We start from the raw sequence: 5,880 nt of genomic DNA, 5'->3' as shown, positions 1-5,880 counted from the left end.
TTTCAGCAGGTGATTGTCTCGCATTAATTGACAGTTAATTAACATAAACACATTTAGCATCTCCTGGCTTCCACGCATAGACCACAAGCCACTTATTCGGACATCTACATTTAAAAAAGTCTAATAAATCCATATAATATAGCCTACACCATTACAATAAATCCATTATTTATTTTGGATAAGTCTAAAGAAACACGATATTAACTTCTTTGGGACTGGGGGTCAGTATTGAGCAGCTTGGATGAATAAGGTGCCCAGAGTAAACTGCCTGCTACTCAGGCTCAAAAGCTAGAATATGCATATATAATTAGTTGGAATGGAATGGAAAACACTCTGAAGTTTCTAAAACTGTTTGAATGACGTCTGTGAGTATAACATAACTCATATGGCAGGCAAAAACCTGAGAAAAAATCCATCAGGAAGTGGGAAATCTGAGGTTTGTAGTTTTTCCAAGTGATTGCCTATCCAATATACAGTGTCTATGGGGTCATATTGCACTTCCTAAGGCTTCCACTAGATGTCAACAGTCTTTAGAACCTTGTTTCAGGCTTCTACTATGAAGGGGGAGCGAATAAGAGCTGTTTGACTCAGGGGTCTGGCAGAATGCCATTAGTTTAGTCACGTGCGCGGCCGTGAGAGCGAGCTGCATTCCCTTTCATTTCTAAAGACAAAGGAATTGTCCGGTTGGAATATTAATGAAGATTTATGATAAAAACATCATAAAGATTGATTATATACATCGTTTGACATGTTTCTACGAACTGTAATGGAACTGTTTTGACTTTTCGTCTGGACTAAGTGCCTGCGCCTTGTGAATTTGGATTTGTGAAATAAACGCGCAAACAAAAAGGAGGTATTTGGACATAAATGATGGACTTTATCGAACAAAACAAACATTTATTGTGGAACTGGGATTCCTGGGAGTGCATTCCGATGAAGATCATCAAAGGTAAGTGAATATTTATAACGATATTTCGGAGTTTTGTGACACCTCTCCTTGGTTGGAAAATGGCTGTATGTTTTTCTGTGGCTAGGTGCTGACCTAACATAATTGCATGGTGTGATTTTACCGTAAAACTTTTTTGAAATCTGACACAGCGATTGCATTAAGGAGAAGTTTATCTATAATTGTGTGTTTAACACTTGTATCTTTCATCAATGTTTATGATGAGTATTTATGTAATTTGATGTGGCTCTCTGCACTTTCACCGGATTTTTGTTTGAGACAATGCATTTCTGAACATAACGCACCAATTTCAAATGAGGTTTTTGGACATAAAGATGAACTTTATCGAACAAAACACAAATTTATTGTCTAACATGGAGTCCTGGGAGTGCCGTCCGGTGAAGATCATCAAAGGTTAGTGATTAATTTTAACGCTATTTCTGTCTTTTGTGACACCTCTCCATCTTTGGAAAATGTCTATAGGGTTTTCTGTGGCTATGCGCTGACCTAACATAATCGAAAGGTGTGCTTTCGACGTAAAGCCTTTTTGAAATCAGACACTGTGGCTGGATTAACAATACGTTTATCTTTAAAATGGTGTATAATACTTGTATGTTTGAGGAATTTTTATTCTGAGATTTCTGTTGTTTTGAATTTGGAGCCCAATAATTTCACTGGCTGTTGGCGACGTGGGACGCTACCGTCCCACATATCCCAGAGAAGTTTTTAAGAAAATTAAGTCTATTTCAGAAGAACAGAATAGCATACTCTGAGTTGTCCTTGTGTTGAGCCCTGATCTGTTTGCTACACAAGTTCATTTAGCAGACAAGATTTTCTTCGAATTCCGTGGCATTATTTTATATTATCGTACAGTATGAATAATACAATTGAAAATAGCTGAATAAAATAGAAAGGATATTTTCTCCAAACGATTTAAGGGAGCGTGCACGTGAGGCTATTCTGTGTTGAGCGGATAACAAAGAAACAAGTACTCCTATATGGTTAATTTGTAGTTATTTGTGTAACTTTAGCTATTTGTTTTGATTTTTAATACATTCTAAGGCTGCATGATGCGACTCTAATGATGATTTGAAAAAACTCGCATGAACGGCATGAGCTCTGCTTTGTTTTTTTGTGCAGGCTGTACACACTTCATTAGTCTCTCATTCACAATTTGACAAGCACTTGATAATGCCTCGAATTTCCCGTCTGCATCCCTTTTGTGTGGCCGTATTGCCCCCTAAAAAAATGGATGCCTTTTGCGGCCAGTGGCCGTTGTGCACTTGGGCTGAGTTTAATAATTATAATTCCCTTCTCCCGTCTGCGTGCCGAAGCACCTCTCACTCACATGGCTCTCAGTCTTTCTTACATGCTACAAGTGAAGAAAGAAACATCGGGGACGCAACTGCACGCATCCTTATCCAATTGCGAGGCGTATATTGAAGATATTGGAAGTACTGTCCACATTTACTTTTTGTCAGCCAACAAGATGAGTAGGCCTAACGAACAGCAAAAGCACTAGCCTATGTCAATCTACTTTCCCCCATAGTACAAAAGTTGACCTACAGTGCATTTGGAAAATATTCAGAACCCTTCCCTTTTCCCATATTTTGTTACCTTACAGCCTTATCCTAAAACTTATTAAATAAAATAAAAATCCTCATCAATCTACACACAATACCACATAATGACGAAGCGGAAACAGGTTTTTAGACATTTTTGCAGTATTGAAGGTCACCAAGAACACAGTGGCCTCCATCATTCTTAAATAGAAGTTTGGAACCACCAAGACTCTTCCTAGAACTGTCCGTCCCGAACAAACAGAGCAATCGGGGGAGAAGAGCCTTGGTCAGGGAGGTGACCAAGGTGATGGGAGTGATGGGAGTACCTTCCAGAAGGACAACCATCTCTGCAGCACTCCACCAATCAGGTCTTTATGGTAGAGTGGCCAGACGGAACCCACTCCTCAGTAAAAGGCACATGACAACCCGGCTTGGAGTTTGCTAAACGGCACCTAAAGGACTCTCAGACCTTGAGAAAAAAAATATATTGTCTGATGAAACTTGTCACGCAGCCACATTTGCGTTGTCTTGGCTGTGTGCTTAGGGTTGTTGTCCTGTTAGGGTCCTGTTAGGGAACCATGAAAAGAGGGTGAAATCCTGTAGTTAGTGGGGGGCTGTAATCTATATATCACCTCATTGACCCTCCAGAGTACCTTGAACGGCCCCACAAACCGGGGACTTGGCTTCTTACGGGGCAGGCGGAGTGGGATGTTCCAGGTGGAGAGCCCGACGCAATCACCAGGATGGAACACAGGAGCCTCACTGTGGTGGCGGTCCACCTGCTCCTTCTGACGGTGCACTGGAGCCTCATGTGGGCATCATTCCAGACCTCTTCTGAGCACCTGAACGACTCATCCACCACAGGAGCTTTGGTCTGGCTCGGGGTCCATGGAGCCAGGGCAGGCTGATAACCTAGAACACAGTGGAAGGGAGTCAGCCCGGTGGAGGAGTGAAGTAATGAATTCTGGGCGTATTCCACCCAGGGAAGGAATCTGGCCCACTCATCCTGCCAGTCCTGGCAGTGACTCCTCAGGAACCTCCCCAGCTCCTGGTTCATCCTCTCCACCTGCCAGTTAGACTAAGGCCGGTACCTCATGGTGAGGGTGAGTGGTGCTGTGATGTGCGTAATAGTGCCATATCCCAATGGTTGTTTATCCAGGGCTCGGATCGGAAAATGAGAGAGTGGGTATATGGTGATGTTCAGGGAGGAGACGAGGGACTGGTCGATAAAATTCCCAGCCGCACCGGACTCCACTAGAGCTGTGGAGACAACACCTGAGGGACAGCCAGCCAGTGAAATAGAAACCAGGAAGGGTTTGGCGGAAAACGATGACGAAGGAATACTCACGCCTAGCCTGGGAGATGGATGATCACGGGGCAGTCCTTCTGCCCTATTGGACTTTGGGTTGGGACGTACCAGACACCGCCGGAGCTGATACACCTCCTGCCCGCAATAGGGACACAGAGCGACAGCGCCGGAGACAGCTGGGGCTGTCACGAACAGGTGTGTGACCCCTATCTTCATGGGTTCAGGCTCTGCCCCAGGACGGCCAAAGGAGGAGGGCGAGGGGTTGTCCAGACGGATGGCCATTGCGATGAGCATGTCCAGGGAAAGTTTGTCGTCCCGGCATGCCAATTCCGTCCGAACCTCCTCGTGCAGTCCTCTTCGGAATAGGGTGCGCACCGCCGGCTCATTCCATCCACTGGAGGCTGCCACGGTCCGGAAGATGAGGGCGTACTCCACAACGGTCTGGGCATCCTGCCGGAGTTGGAGTAGTCGCTCACCTCCCTCTCTGCCCTCCGGTGGATGATCAAAGACCACCCTGAACAGAGCCGTGAAACCCTCGTAGGAACCCAGCTCTTCCTCTCATCTCTCCCAGACGGCCATAGCCCACGCCAACGCCTTTCCGGTCAGCAGTGAAATGACCATGGCAGCCTTGGACCTCTCCTGGTGGGGGCTCCCTTCTCCTGAGTGAAATAGAGGGAGCACTGGAGTGGGAAGCAACTGCATTTGGATGGAGTCCCATCATATTTGTCCAGGGAGTGACAGTTGGGCATCTCTGACCTGGGCGGTCGGATGGGTAAGCTGGGGGACTGGCTCGTTGGAACGACTCATGGTAGAAGGCCCTCCGCTATTTGAAATGGAATCCTCTCGGGTGGTGTCGAGGTGGTGGATAACGCAGAGGACCTCATCCATAGTCGCACCCAGTTGTGCCATCTGATCGTGGTGTTGGCGGCGTAGGTGTCCATGTTTGTCGACTGTCTGGTACATATCTTTCTCTACTGGTGCTTCCATATTTTCTGAGGGAGTATTCTATAACGTAGATGCAGGGAGTCATGAAACAAGTGCAGTGTGAGTTAATGATAATGAACATGGAACGAATACAAAAAAATAAGCTTACAAGGAAACATAAACAATACTACCTGATGACTGACAGAACAGATGGTAAGTAATCAAGGTAGTAATGAAGTCCAGGTGTGACGGATTATTTGGTGCAAGTGTGCATACTGATGGTTGCCAGGTGTGCGTAATGACGGTTGCCAGGACGGTGGTTAGTAAACCTGCGACTTCGAGCGCTGGAGCCCGGAACGGGAGTAGATGTGACACATGAGGTGTGCTATGCTTTGAAAAAGTCGCAAAAAAAACATGCGCTGTTTGCCTTAAGCTGGGCATCATTCACAAGTGATAGGCTAATATTGTCACCCATCACACTATTCTTGATTTAATCTTGTCTTTACATATAATAAATAATATATGTGTGAAATTTGTTTTGATTTAGAATGGACCATTATCATGCACCTGTCTCGAAACCGGTGCAGCAAAAAAAATGTAATCTATGCACTTAAATAGCGAATGGAGAATGCTTTTCCCTGTGGTTTATTTTCATGCCAGCCAGGTAGGCTATACTCCTGCTATAAAGAGTAGCAATGTGCTTAATATTAGGAAAGTTGAGAAATAAACAAATATAGTAGGCCTAGCCTATAAGTTTTCCCACACAATTACATAGGCTACAGAAACATTGCGCAACATGAGCTCATGGGATCTCATGAAGTGTTTGATTAGATTTTCGATTACATTTGCATTCATGTCAGAGTTATCAGAGGCACAATAGAGTACAGAGTACCAGGCAGTTAGCAAGTTTGGTAGACTAATAATGACCATCAGCAGAATCAGAGGTTGGAGAAGCCTAATTACCGTGACTAAACGGTAATGTTGAATTTGACTCCCGTCATGATTCATGACTGCCTTTGTGGCAGTAATATGGTCACCGTAATTAACAGCCCTAGGTTCAGGAGAATCCAGTCCAGGAATCATTTATACCCATAGAGACAGGAGTGATCAGTGTGAGAAGAGCCCTGAGGCTAGGTCTC

This window comes from Salvelinus namaycush, chromosome 36 (genome assembly GCF_016432855.1).
Source record: "Salvelinus namaycush isolate Seneca chromosome 36, SaNama_1.0, whole genome shotgun sequence".
NCBI classification, from domain to species: domain Eukaryota; kingdom Metazoa; phylum Chordata; class Actinopteri; order Salmoniformes; family Salmonidae; genus Salvelinus; species Salvelinus namaycush.
The sequence above is the reverse complement of the archived record's forward strand: the minus strand, read 5'-3'. Positions refer to the sequence as shown.